The 16,234-nt window shown below is 27.9% G+C and overlaps 1 protein-coding gene across 1 annotated transcript in view; it reads left to right on the top strand.

Moving 5' to 3' along the window:
- Positions 1-16,234, top strand: part of Lar (tyrosine-protein phosphatase Lar) — a gene marked incomplete in the record, with an annotated part of 1,210,349 nt that overhangs the window by 410,785 nt on the left and 783,330 nt on the right. Inside the window, 1 exon segment of the mRNA XM_075293564.1 lies at positions 16,013-16,126.

Below are 16,234 nucleotides of genomic sequence, written 5' to 3'. Positions count from 1 at the left end.
ACTTCCTGGCTGTCGACAAACGTTCCCCAAACACTTTAATTACATTTGTAACGGTTGATTTGGCAACTTTTAGCGATTTTGCCAGCTTTGCGTGCGAGTAGCTCGGATTTTCGCGATGCGCGAGCAAAATTTTGATACGTTGCTCTTCTTGCTTGGACGGCATTTTGACAACTGAAGATTTAATTCCAAAATCAAAATAGGAGCAACATTCTACACACTCACCTTCAAAATGAGGGGTGTTACGGGTTTTTAAATGCAAAATTGAATGAAATACGTCAAGTTTATATTGACCAAATTTTGACCATATCACCCTTTATATCACTTTCAAAAAGAATTGAAGTAGATGGTTCACCTTCATATTGATCTACAAAAAAATTTTATACTTGAGTTTTTAAAAGTACACTTTAGGACCGAACTCCTATTTTTATATCTCGAGCATTTGAAAGACTATCACCGCTCTCCTAATTTTGTGTTTCGAAATCTTGATCTTATTACAGCTCGCAAGTCGGTATGACAAAAATTTTAAATATATATTTTTTTTCAATTTTTACTTACTAATTACTGATTTTCTACAGCAGAGGTATATTATTATTTTTCATAAAAACTTTTTAAAACGTTACTGGGGATTTTTGTGGCGAATTTTAATTTAAATTGGCGACATATTGGGGACAAAAGCCTACCAAATTGGGGAATAAGAGCCAGAAAAATACTGACAACACTGGTAAAATATCCATTTCTATTTGGGTATCCAAAAAATCACAAAAATCATTTGTAGAATTGGATAAATTCGCATCAAAATTTAAATTGAAAAAAAAAAAAAAAACAGTAAGGAAAGTCTAAAGTCGGGCGGGGCCGACTATATTATACCCTGCACCACTTTGTAGATCTAAATTTTCGATACCATATCGCATCCGTCAAATGTGTTGGGGCTATATATAAAAGTTTGTCCCAAATACATACATTTAAATATCACTCGATCTGGACAGAATTTGGTAGACTTCTACAAAATCTATAGACTCAAAATTTAAGTCGGCTAATGCACTAGGTGGAACACAATGTTAGTACAAAAAATATGGGAAACATTTAAATCTGAAGCAATTTTAAGGGAACTTCGCAAAACTTTATTTATGATTTATCGCTCGATATATATGTATTAGAAGTTTAGGAAAATTAGAGTCATTTTTACAACTTTTCGACTAAGCAGTGGTGATTTTACAAGGCAAACGTTGGTATTTTGACCATTTTTGTCGAAATCAGAAAAACATATATATGGGAGCTATATCTAAATCTGAACCGATTTCAACCAAATTTGGCACGCATAGCAACATTGCTAATTCAACCCCTTGTGCAAAATTTCAACTAAATCGGAGTTAAAAATTGGCCTCTATGGTCATATGAGTGTAAATCGGGCGAAAGCTATATATGGGAGTTATATCTAAATCTGAACCGATTTCAACCAAATTTGGCACGCATAGCTACAATGCAAATTCTACTCCCTGTGCAAAATTTCAACTAAATCGGAGCAAAAAATTGGCCTCTGTGGTCATATGAGTGTAAATCGGGCGAAAGCTATATATGGGAGCTATATCTAAATCTGAACCGATTTCAACCAAATTTGGCACGCATAGCTACAATGCTAATTCTACTCTCTGTGCAAAATTTCAACTAAATCGGAGCAAAAAATTGGCCTCTGTGGTCATATAAGTGCATATCGGGCGAAAGCTATATATGGGAGCTATATCTAAATCTGAACCGATTTAAACCAAATTTGGCGCGCATATCTACAATGCTAATTCTACTCCCTGTGCAAAATATCAACCCAATTGGGGTAAAACTCTGGCTTCTGGGACCGTATTAGTCCATATCGGGCGAAAGATATATATGGGAGCTATATCTAAATCTGAACCGATTTCAATCAAATTTGGCACACATGACTATACTACTAATTGTACTCCTAGTGCAAAATTTCAACCAAATTGGGCCGAAACTCTGGCTTCTGGGGCCATATAAGTCCATATCGGGCGAAATATATATATGGGAGCTATATCTAAATCTGAACCGATTTCTTCCAAAATCAATAGGTATCTATTCTGAGCCAAAACACATACTTGTGCCAAATTTAAAGTCGATTAGACTAAAACTGCGACCTAGACTTTGATTACAAAAATGTGTTCACGGACAGACGGACATCGCTATATCGACTCATGAGCCCACCCTGAGCATTTTTGCCAAAGACACCATGTGTCTATCTCGTCTCCTTCTGGGTGTTGCAAACATATGCACTAACTTATAATACCCTGTTCCACAGTGTGGAGCAGGGTATAATAAATATGGGAAACATTTAAATCTGGAGCAATTTTAAGAAAACTTCGCAAAAGTTTATTTATGATTTATCGCTCGATATATATGCATTAGAAGTTAGGGAAAAATAGAGTAATTTTTACAACTTTTCGACTAAACAGTGGCGATTTTACATGGAAAATGTTGGTATTTTGACCATTTTTGTCGAAATCAGAAAAACATGTATATGGGAGCTATATCTAAATCTGAACCGATTTCAACCAAATTTGGCACGCATAGCTACAATGCTAATTCTACTCCCTGTGCAAAATTTCAACTAAATCGGAGCAAAAAATTGGCCTCTGTGGGCAAATGAGTGTAAATCGGGCGAAAGGTATATATGGGAGCTATATCTAAATCTTAACCGATTTGGCTGATATTTTGCAAGTTTTTCGAGACTCATAAAATATTCGGATGTACGGAATTTGAGGAAGATCGGTTGATATACACGCCAATTATGACCAGATCGGTGAAAAATATATATGGCAGCTATATCTAAATCTGAACCAAAATCAATAGGGATCGTCTTTGAGCCGAAACAAGACCCTATACCAAATTTTAGGACAATCGGACTAAAACTGCGAGCTGTACTTTGCACACAAAAATACATCAACAGACAGACAGACGGACAGACAGACAGACAGACAGACGGACATCGCTAAATCGACTGAGAATTTAATTCTAAGACGATCGGTATACTAAACGATGGGTCTCAGACTTTTCCTTCTTGGCGTTACATACAAATGCACAAACTTATTACACCCTGTACCACAGTAGTGGTGAAGGATATAAAAAACTGTATTTATAAACTTCTTAAAAATTAAATGGTTATTTAAAAGCTTCTTAAAATTTCAATTTTATAGTTGAGTTTTTAAAAGTAAATTCTCGTTCATAAATACATGGGGACCGATCTCCTATTTTGTATCTCTCGAGCATTTGAAAGACTATCACCGCCCTCCTAATTTTATGTTTCGAAATCTTGATCGCATTGCAGCTCGCAAGCTTGTGTGACAAACATTTTAAATATTTTTTTTTATTTATTTTTTTGTTTTTGTTTCTTTTTTTTTTTGTTTTTTAATTATTACTGATTTTCTACAGCAGAGCCTTATCATTATTTTTCCTTGTTCTTTTCAAAAATTTATTGGGGATTTTTGTAATGAATTTTAATTTAAATTGGGGATTTTTTTTTGGATCACAAAAATCATTTGTAGAATTGGATAAATTCTTATTAAAATTTAAATTTTAAGAACCTGTATTTATAAGCTTCTTAAAAATTAAGTGGTTAATTTGCTTATACTCAGCATTAAGATGGGAGAGTGAGTGAAATAATAAGAACATTTATATTTAAAATTTTTCCAAACAATTGACCTTCTAAGCTTTACGGCCTGTCACCATAATTCTATAAGAAAACACTTTAACCATAAGCTGCTGTGTACAGCAAAAATTGGCCCATTATAAAACCCCATTTAACAATGATAAAATATTAACATATTTGTATATCCATTACATAGAGCCTAAAAAACGCTTTGCTTTTAACAAAAAATGATAAATATATCCATGGCAAAGCAATAGCCAAAAAACGCAACAACAACAACAACAACAACGAATATCTACTGTCAAGCCAATTACTTTTCTTAGCTCTCCTAAAAGCATGCTTTTTAAATAATTGAGTTTTCACATAAAACAAACAAGCCATAAACCCTGTAATAATAATAATTTGTCGCGAGCTCGCGCCTAAAAGTATACCACTAACAGTGATTTATTGTCTTTGCCCCCACCTATGCTGTGCTATGCTACTGGTCCGGCCATGTACAGCAATTATACTAGCTAACAGCAATCACAACGCGACAATAGTAAGCATCATGACCCACAGCCAAACAGTCCGCAATTGAATTTTCATGATTTGCCATAATTCAATTGGTATAAAGAGCCCGATTATACACTCAATATTGGCTAGGCTTTTTCATTTATTTCTGTCTCGTTTTGCGTTTTTTTTTTCTTCTGTATATTATCATTGGTTTTAACAGTTTCACATGGATTGTGGAAGCTAGGCAGGGAAGTGGCTGGTGGAGGATGGATGTATGTCCCTAGGAAAGCTTAAAATTTAGATGGTCAATGATATAAATTGTGTATTTGGTCCATAATATTACTGCAGGGTGGTGGGGGTGGGGATTTTTTTTTCGTTATATGCCCCATGCATTTGCTTATTGTTTTAACATGTACTATCATATAGTATGAATGGAATTTTAACTAAAATAACTATAATTGTCCTTAGAATTGCATATTTAAATTGCATACAAACATGGAAAATATTTTTAAGTTTCAAAGTATGTATTTGGACAAATATTCCAAAATAAAATGAAAAATTATTTGTGTAAGTTATTCATTATTTATTTTTATCCTATCGGCGATTTCTAGTATAGTGGCTAAAATTAACCTACATTTTCACTCGTTTTATGCCGTTGTGTAGGTTTTTTTTTCATAGGATGGGGGGTATATTAACTTGGTCATTCCGTTTGTAACACATCGAAATATTGCTCTAAGACCCCATTAAGTATATATATTCTGGGTCGTGATGAAATTCTGAGTCGATCTAAGCCTGTCCGTCCGTCCGTCTATTGAAATCACGCTACTTCCGAACGAAACAAGCTATCGCCTTGAAACTTGGCATAAGTAGTTGTTATTAATGTAGGTCGGATGGTATTGCAAATGGGCCATATCGGATCACTTTTACGTATAGCCCCCATATAAACCGACCAGATTTGGCTTGTAGAGCCTCTTGGAGGAGCAAACTTCATACGATCCGGTTGAAATTTGGTACGTGGTGTTAGTATATGGTCTCTAACAACCGTAGAAACATTGGTCCATAACGGTCCATAATTATATATAGCCCCCATTTAAATCGATACCCTGATTTGACCTCCGGAACCTCTTGGAAGAGCAAATTTCATTCGATCTGGTTGAAATTTGGTACGTGGTGTTTTTATATAGTCTCTAACAATCATACAAAAGATGGTCAATACGATCCATAACTATATATAGCCCCCATATAAGCCCATCCCCAGATTTGAACTCCGGCGCCTCTTGGAAGAGCAAATTTCATTCGATCTGGTTGAAATTTGGTACGTGGTGTTTGTATATAGTCTCTAACAACCATGCAAAAATTGGTCCATATCGGTCCATAATTATATATAGCCCCCATATAAACCGATCCCCAGATGTGAACTCCGGAGCCTCTTGGAAGAGCAAATTTCATTCGAACTGGTTGAAATTTGGTACATTGCGCTAGTATATGGCCACTAACAGCCATGCAAAAATTGGTCTATATATATATATATATATATAGTTATATAAAACCGATCGCCAATCACACAAAAATTGGTCCATATCGCAAAAAATAATCTACCAAAATTTTATTTCTATAGAAAATTTTGTCAAAATTTTATTACTATAGCAAATTTTGTCAAAATTTTAATTCTATAGAAAATTTTTTAAAAATTTTATTTCTATAGAAATTTTTGTCAAAATTTCATTTCTATAGAACATTTTTTAAAAATTTTATTTCTAGAGAAAATTTTGTTAAAATTTTATTACTATAGCAAATTTTGTCAAAATTTTAATTCTATAGAAAATTTTTTAAAAATTTTATTTGCATAGATATTTTTTTCAAAATTTTATTTCTATAGAAAATTTTGTCAAAATCTTATTGCTATAGCAAATTTTGTAAAAATTTTATTGCTATAGCAAATTTTGTCAAAATTTTATTTCTATAGAAATTTTTGTCAAAATTTTATTTCTATAAAAAATTTTTTAAAAATTTTATTTTTATAGAAAATTTTGTCCAAATTTTATTTCTATAGAAAATTTTGTCAAAATTTTATTTCTATAGAAAATTTTTTAAAAATTTTATTTTTGTAGAAAATTTTGTCCAAATTTTATTTCTATAGAAAATTTTGCCAAAATTTTATTTCTATAGAAAATTTAATCAAAATTTTATTTCTATACAAAATTTTGTAAAAATTTTATTTCTATAAAAAATTTTGTCAAAATTTTGTTTCTATAGAAAATTGTGTCCAAATTTTATTTCTATAGAAAATTTTGTCAAAATTTTATTTCTATAGAAAATTTTTTAAAAATTTTATTTTTATAGAAAATTTTGTCAAAATTTTGTTTCTATAGAAAATTGTGTCCAAATTTTGTTTCTATAGAAAATTTTGTCAAAATTTTATTGCTAAAGCAAATTTTATTTTTATAGAAAATTTTGTGAAAATTTTATTTCTATAGAAAATTTTGTCAAAATTGTATTTCTATAGAAAATTTTGTCAAAATTTTATTTCTATAGAAAATTTTGTCAAAATTTCATTTCTATAGAAAATTTAATCAATAATTTATTTCTCTAGATTTCTTTTTTTAATTTTATTTCTATAGAAAATTTTGTCAAAATTTTTTTTTATAGAAGATATTGTCAACATTTTAGTTCTATAGAAAATTTTGTCAAAATTTTATTTCTATAGAAAATTTTGTCAAAATTTTATTGCTATAGCAAATTTTGTCAAAATTTTATTGCTATAGCAAATTTTGTCAAAATTTTATTTCTATAGAAAATTTTGTCAAAATTTTATTTCTATAGAAAATTTTTTAAAAATTTTATTTTTATAGAACATTTTGTCCAAATTTTATTTCTATTTCTATTTTGTCAAAATTTTGTTTCTATAGAAAATATTTTCAAAATTTTATTTCTAAGAAAATTTTGTCAAAATTTTATGTCTATAGAAATTTTTGCTAAAATTTTATTTCTATAGAAAATTTTGTCAAAATTTTATTTCTATAGAAAATTTTGTCAAAATTTTATTTCTATAGAAAATTTTGTCAAAATTTGTAAAGAAAATTTTGTCAAAATTTTATTTCTATAGAAAATTTAATCAAAATTTTATTTCTATAAACAATTTTGTCAAAATTTTATTTCTATAAAAAAATTTTGTAAAATTTTATTTCTATAGAAAATGTTGTCAAAATTTTAGTGCTATAGAAAATTTTGTCAAAATTTTAGTCATATAGAAAAGTTTTGTCAAACTCTATTTAATCGGCCGCAACCCAAGTAATTCGATTGTGGATGACAGTATTTAGTTGAAGTTTCTATGTATGGTTGAGGGTACATAAGATTCGACCTGGCGGAACTAACGGCTGTATATACTTGTTTTTCTCTTTTCCAATAATCGTTAACTCACTACTTGCATTATTTTAAAAGTCTCAATTTCTATTCGACTAACTGACATTTTATATTTGTGACAGAATAGCAAATTGATTTCATTGGAATAAGGCCCAGTTAAATGTACATTTTTCTCTGATATAAAATAGCTGCAATATAAAGAACAATTTCCTGACAATTTCAATTTCAAACATTTAAATTCATTTCTCTATAATTCATAATGCAAATATATGAACTATATATTAAAGTTAATAGTTAAAATAAAGAACAATATATAAACAACAACAAATCTTTATTTACTAGTTTTCGTATCTCGCCTAAAAGTATGCTTTATAAATAATTATAACGTCTACTTAAATTATCTGTTTTCCAAATCGTTTTTTTTTTTTAATAATTCTGCAACTTTTGAACGGATAAAGATATCAACTTAATTTTGTTCGTTTTTCTGGCTTCTGGAGCCATGAATTATATGCATATTGGGCGTAAGATATATATGTAAGCTATCTAAATCTAAACCGATTTTCACCAAATTTTGCACACTATACTGTACTATTAATTGGGCTTCTCGTACAAAATTTCACGCAAATCTATGTAAAACTCATGTAGAAAATCGATTTAAAATTGCGGAATTGACAGCTAAAAATTTCATATAGCCAACTTTCAACGGCTACATGTCAGCCCGTGGAGCCACCACAAACTTAGAAGAAAACACCTCAGCTTTCACAAAAACAAAAAATTATGTTGATGTATTTATCCGTTCCACTGAGCGTCAACAAATATTTTTAATTCTTACAATGTTTGGCGTTTCTAAGAAAGTCTTAACTTGAATAAACCAAACTCGTCCGTCTCTCTGTCTATACAAAATTTTTTTAATCAAATCGAATAAATATCGCAGTTTCAATTGGATTCACGTGTTTTTTTTTTTTTTTGTTGAGAATCGATCCCTATTAGTTTTGGTTATGCTGAGTTTTAAATATAGTTCCCAAAATTTTCTGTAGAAATAAAATTTTAATAAAATTTTCTATAGAAATAAAATTTTAACAAAATTGTCTATAGAAATAAAATTTTGACAAAATTTTCTAGAGAAATAAAATTTTGCAAAAATTTTCTATAGAAATAAAATTTTGCAAAAATTTTCTGTAGAAATAAAATTTTGCAAAAAAAATTTTTAGAAATAAAATTTTGCAAAAATTTTCTATAGAAATAAAACGTTGACAACATTTTCTATAGATTTAAGATTTTGACAAAATTTTCTATAGAAATAACATTTTGACAACATTTTCAATAGAAACAAAATTTTAACAAAAGTTTCTATAGATATACATTTTTGACCAAAATTTCTATAGAAATAAAATTTTGCAAAAATTTTCTATAGAAATAAAATTTTGCAAAAATTTTCTATAGAAATAAAATTTTGACAAAATTTTCAACACACAAACATTTTTTTCTGATTCAATCACGAAATTAATTGATCCAATTAATTTTTTAATTAAAATGTCTTCAATCACAGAAATGATAGTATCAATTAAAAAATTAATTGATCCAATTAAAAAGTTAATTGCTACTATTAATTTGTTTGATTGATTTTTATTTCAATTAAAAAAAATTGTTGATTCAATTAAATTTTTAATTGAATATATTTTAAAACGCAATCAAGATTTTCATTGGAAAAATTTTCGTGAAATTTTTTTCTGTGAATAGAAATAAAATTTTGACCAAATTTGCGATAGAAATAACGTTTTGCAAAAATTTCCTATAGATATAAGATTTTGAAAAAATTTTCTATAGAAATAACATTTTGACAAAATTTTCTATAGAAATAAAATTTTGACAAAATTTTCTATAGAAATAAAATTTTGACAAAATTTTCTATAGAAATAAAATTTTGAAAAAATTTTCTATAGAAATAAAATTTTGACAAAATTTTCTATAGAAATAAAATTTTGACAAAATTTGCCGATAGATATAAATTTTTCAAAAATTTTCTATGGAAATAACAGTTTGCAAAAATTTGCTATAGAAATAAAATTGTGACAAAATTTTCTTTATAAATAAAATTTTGACAAAATTATCTATAGAAATAACAAATATTTTTCACAACATTTTCTATAGAAATAAAATTCATTCGTGTTGTTTTGTTATTGTTGGTTTTTTTCTTTTAATCATTGTTGTGGATTTTTTGATTTCAGCTTAAAACCATGCATTAACTAAACTACAAGTGTAGCTTAAAATTTTCTTTAGAAATAAAATGTTGACAAAATTTTCTTTAGAAAAAAAATTTTGACAAAATTTTCTATAGAAATAAAATTGTAGCAATAGTTTCTATAGATATAACATTTTCTAAAGATTCAATCGCAAGAATTAAGGTTTCTTCTTACGAAAAAATAGAGATACTGTCGGACTACAATACAATATTAATTTGAACATCTGATTAAAGAGAACTATACTACCAATATTAACCCTTTGACGACGAAGGGGACATCTATGTCTAATTCGTATTTCCTTTGTAAAATCTTCAACCAATTTTCAAAAAAATATATTCTATCGACGCAGAACACATCGATGGCTTCATTCCGAAGTACGCTAAGTCTATAAAGTGAATGTTAGAGGAAACAAGCTCAAAGGTATTTTTTTTTTTTTTTTTGAATTTTTCAAAACTCGTATAAGATAGAAATCAACTTTTTTCGGTCTTAAAATCATATTTATTATAGATTTTGTGTAGTATGTACGAACTCAAAATAGTGAATGTTGGGATTGTATGGATACTCATTACTATTATTAATCCAAAAAACATCTACACTCTTCTCGGCTTATAGGAAAAATAACAACTTTTTTAACAATGAATTTTGGATTGAGAGCAAGGTTACACAAAGTGGTCAAAACCATGCACGCAAGGTCATGAATACTTGCTAAGTCACGTATTTTTTGTGTTGGTTGTATTTAAAAAACAAAATTCTGACTATATATCTACCTTTGAAGACGGATGCGCCATGAAATTTCTCATAGAAGGAAATATTTTTTAACATTTTGACGACACTTAACTTAGTAAATAGGTGTTAAGTTAGGTTAGGTTAGGTGGCAGCCCGATGTATCAGGCTCACTTAGATTATTCAGTCCATTGTGGTACCACATTGGTGAACTTCTCTCTTATCACTGAGTGCTGCCCGATTCCATGTTAAGCAAAATGACAAGGGACCTCCTTTTTATAGCCGAGTCCGAACGGCATTCCACATTGCAGTGAAACCACTTAGAGAAGCTGTGAAACCCTCAGAAATGTCACCAGCATTACTGAAGTGGGATAATCCACAGCTGAAGTATTTAGAATATAAATTCGCAAGAAAAACTTATTTTTATCCAGCGGTTAATTCTTCGTCGTTAAAGGGTTAAAGTTTATAAGTTTCAGGGTTTAGGAACTCATGGAAAAATGAAAATTTTGCGATTTGCGATTCCGAATTTCGGAACATGTCCCCTATCTTATAAATTATGGTAATTAAGAGTATAGTAAGTAAGAGTAGTAATTAAGTAAGAGTAAATTGAAAAAAAAAAAACAAAAATTAATAAAATTTAAATATTTATGGAAATTTGTAATTTAAAAAATTGTTTTAACCCAAGAACACAGATTCTTTCAAACACATATTTAATATGCAAAATGGTAAAAAAAAAAAAATAGTGGTTGTATCTTAAAAGATATAGTGCGCATTAAACTATGTTTTTGTTTACAAATAAACCATTTAATTGTAGTAGAGCATAGATGATAGAAATATTTTTACACTATGCATTTTTTTTTATTTCTGGAAAAAAATTCATTATTTTCCAATTTGTAAGCGTTTGAATTTTCGGCCCAAATTTCATTTCAATTTTTATTTCAGTTTACACAGAAGTATTATAGATTTTCTGGAAAAGACATATTTTTTTAAACTGCGTTATGATTTTTTAAATGCAAATGATTTCGCAGAATTCGGTCAAAATTTTATGACGTAAGATTTTTTTTCTGATGTGCAATTAAGGGTTAAAATGCCAAGCTCACTTTTTATAAATTTAAAAAAATAATTCGTGACCATAGTCACTGCAGATAATAGATTACATTTCCATAGACATTTTATAGAGATATTCTTCCGCAATAGACATTTTAAAATCTTAGATTTCAAAAAATGAGAAAAATTGAATTTTCCCAAAATTTAAATTCCATTTTTAAAGAATGCTAATTTTTGGGATTTTTAAATAAAAAATACAGCTCTAAAAAATTTTTGATGGTGTTTTCGTTTTGCAAAAAATATGTTGTGTTGGTGTTGCACTACTTTTTCCCCCATTGTATTTTTTAGCCTAAATGATAGTATCATTCCAAAGTTATTGTTAATTCATAATATTATGAGGGATACTCGATCCAAAATTTATAATACTGTCCTTCATATTTTGCAATCAATTTCGAGAATGTTGGACCTATTTTCCCAGTCGAAATTGCAATTAGATAATTTTAAATATTTACAGAAAATTTCTAATTCGTAGAAATTTTAATTTTAGTGCAAAGTTAAATTGTTTAGATAAAAAAAAATTAATATAAAATTCCTGAGAATAGTCACTTCAAGTAAGATATTAGATTTCCATAGAAATTTGGAGAATATGGTATTGTAATAGGAAATTTAAAATTTAAGATTTTTTGTAATTGGGATGTGAAAAAAATTAATTTAAAGAAACCATATTTTTAAAGGAATTTGTTAATTTTTTTCCAACTTTAAAATAACTTTACTCATTTCAATTGACAAATTTAGGAAGATTTTAATACAGTTGATAATTGATAATAAGACGTAAAGTGCTTATAATTGAATTATTTTTCTTTTAAAATTTATTCTAGCATATAGAACCCTAAAATTCTTCTTAGTTATCTTATATAAATTTAAAGTTTTTACAATATTTTTTTTAACACTGAATTTGATGCATCTTGCTTAACACATTCTAAGAATAAAAAAAAAAACTATTCTCTTACCTGTGATTTTTAGATTCCAGTAACATTTTTACATTCACCTTTCAGTTTTATTTATTTAAGTTTTATTGTTCCTTAAAAATGTTAAAATTTTCTTCTTTGTTTATGTTCATATTTTGCCGCCTTTTTTTCTCGAAATTTTTCACTTTGCACTTCACTCGAGGTTTCATAATATTTCGTATATTCTTTTGAATTTCACTAGATTTTTCGTGATTTACATTAGCGCACAAACTTCACTCGTGTTCATCACTCGTTCCTGTACGAGCTACAACTGATAGTCAAAGTCAATGTTTACGGTGGTATTTTTTTTTTTTTTTTTTGACATATGTAAAGGATATGCTCTTCGTTGTATCCGCTCGTTTTGGGGATACGATTCGATATAACACCGATGATAAGACAAAAAAACAAACACACACGTGAAAATGTTGTCTACGTTTTCGTTTCATGCTATTTTGTTTGTTTTGTGGTGTCTGGGCTTTCTGTTGATATCTTCTGTTGGATATTGAGAAAAGTTACATGTCTGGCTCTCTTGCAATGTCTTTTTTAATGTTGAATTTGAAATTTGAGAGATATTTGAGGTCATAGATTTTAGCAAAATCTCTTATTTCTTAACAGAGTTGAATTTCGTAATGTGATATGGTGAAATACTTTTTTTTCATACAGAGAAAAGAGAAAATTTGAAAAATTTTATGTGCGAAGAGATTCTTTTGAGTTAACCGTCAGTTGTTTCCCTCGGTTTCATGTTGATAACATACATTTCTATGCTGAATTCTAGAAAATTAGATTGTGTTGATTTTTTATATTTGAAACTCACTTGCACTTATATTACAAATAATATTGCATACTTTTAGGTGAGGAATTAAGAATCTTGGGTAATGTTAACACATATATGGGTAATCGAAGAAGCTTTAGATCTTTTCATATTTTAGTTAATGTTTTATTATTTGTTTTTGTTGTTGTATAGTTGACCTCTTAGTATAATTACACAGAAAAAAATTCTCGAAAATTTTTCCAATTAAAGTCTTAATTGAGTTGTAAACAATATTCTATTAAAAATTTAATTGATTCAAGAAATTTTTCAATTGAAACAAAAATCAATTACAAAAATTAAAAGTATCAATTAATTTTTTTAATTGGTTCAATTAACTTTTTAATAGATTTTCAATTAATTTTTTAATTGATACTATCATTTCTGTGCACCCAACAAAATTTTTTTCTGATTCAATCACGAAATTAATTGATCCAATTCATTTTTTAATTCAAATGTCTTCAATCACAGAAATGATAACTAACTGGTATATGGAATATATAGGCAAGACGACAGCTATGTCCATAATACGGTTTAAAAGTTCGTTAGTTAACGGAGCACTAACGGAGCTTCATGAAAATGGGCGTTAATCAATTTTTTTTTAACTCGCTTTTTTCATAATTTCAATGAGTAATTCAAAATTATTTTTTGCATTAAAAGCACAGACTAAGATTTAATAACATGTTACAAATTATTTAAATTTTATCGGAAAAAAAGCTATATCCATTCTGGAAAAATTGCGAATTTTTTAAAAAGTTTGAGGTCAAAAGTTTCAGACAAGGGTTAGAATGCCTTAAAAATCATAAACAATTATAAAAATTATTTATTTGGCAAAATATCACAAAATGTTTTAATTCACAACCAAAACACTGAATTCGTATCACACACATAGAAAAAAATTTCACCAAAATTTTTCCAATTAAAATTTTTTCAATTCAGTTTTAAAATATATTCAATTAAAAATTTAATTGATTCAATAAAATTTTTAATTGAAACAAAAATCAATCACAAATTTAATAGTATTCATTAATTTTTTAATTGGATACTATCATCTCTGTGATTGAAGACATATTTCAATTAAAAAATTAATTGGATCCATTAATTTCGTGATTGACTCACATTTTTTTTTTGTGCACTTTATGAAATGATGTAAATTTAGTGCAACGACTGTTGAAATGGTAGTGGACATCCGTCCTATGACAAGCCCATTTTAAATTAATCGCTTCTGCGTCAATTTTGCACCACTTCCGGATCTGGAAAAAAACATTTTCACTATTTTTTTGATGACCGTTGTTTTGCTGGGATGTAATTTAAATGATTTGGAAATAAAACCAACCTGCATTGTCATTAGTTTGGCTAATATAAAAATAATATTTTTTTTATTGATAATTATTTTTATTAGATTTTGTCTGGGTTTTTTTTTATAATTTATGGGGTTTAACCCTTTGCCTACCAATGTCCACATAGGAGGACATTCGAAAACAACAACAAAAACTCAATTACCCCACTTAGATTCGATTTAATTCTCGATGTTAATATTAAAGTAGACGCTTTAATCTAAGCTATAAATATTTTCCATATTGATAAGCACTAAAATTCTTTTTTTATAAACCTCTTGAACAATAAATGAAAAATAGGAAATTTGGAGACCATTTTTCGAGTGTATGTCTGTAGTACGTGGACATTCATACAAAAGCTAGAGCTAAAATTGTTTCGGATTTTTTTCGGTCTATATTTCTCACACTTTGATAGATATTATAGGCCAAATAGCGTTAATTTTCGTAAGGCCACAATTCAAGAATCAAGTTTTCAGACCATGAAAACTTAATTATTGAACTAATTGAAGTAGGATCTCAAAATAACAAATTTCTACATGCTGTTGGTACAATTAAAAAGGAAAAAAAATAATTAAATTTAATTCGGTAGTGAAAGGGTTAAGTTTTGTTTTTATAATTTATGAGGTTTATCCAAATTAAATTAAGTTTGCAGAATAATTCTGGTCGTTGTGTTATTAACAATTGATTAATTATTGAAGTTTTTTTTGTATTATTATTATTTTTTTTTTTTTTAAGTAATCTCCCAAAAATATTTTCTTCCATTACGTCTGTTATTATTCAAAATACTTTATAATATAATACTCTATGTTGATAACGTTTGGCGGTGTATGTACCACTTTCACATAAAGTTTGAAATCGAACTCTTTAACATTTTATAGGAAGTCTAGACCTGTAAAATGTTACAATTTTTAGTTTATATTTTAACATTTCACTCTGTATAACACTTTTGTATAACACTTTTACAAAAATGAGTCATTTCTTGTAACAGATATTTTTTTATAAAAGGCAAGTTTTCAAAATCGTACAACCGCTGTAATCAAAATTAGTAATATGCCAATTTTTATAAGTTTTATATTATATTTAAATATGCTACTTTTTTTCTTTAATAAATAATTGGAAGACCAATAAATACCAAATTTGTAGACAATATATAAATATAACGAAACACTTAGATGAGTACGATAGAAAGTGTTTTGTAAACTTGTTGTATTACCATAACTTCGAGTGGAAATACCAAACTATAGTTGCTTGTTTTTAATTTATCAATATACAATATAATAATCTTTATAAAATTATAAACCATCTAATAAATTGATTTTTTATATTTTTTCTTTCAGATGTCCCTAATTATTCAAATTGCCATATATATTGGAAATCGTGTTTTTTGAATGCAACTTCAGAGAAAAACAAACAAATGTTTTTGGCATTGCTCCTTGTGTCTACATTGATGTGTAAGTATTATGTTTACCAAATTTTCATAAATTTTATATGACTCATATACTTAAGGTTTTCGAACAATTTTAATGAGAAATAATTAACAATAGAAAACCAAGTTTTTG

This window comes from Haematobia irritans, chromosome 2, assembly GCF_050003625.1.
Source record: "Haematobia irritans isolate KBUSLIRL chromosome 2, ASM5000362v1, whole genome shotgun sequence".
In the NCBI taxonomy this organism is placed as follows: Eukaryota; Metazoa; Arthropoda; class Insecta; order Diptera; family Muscidae; genus Haematobia; species Haematobia irritans.
This window is presented reverse-complemented; position numbering and strand designations above follow the sequence as displayed.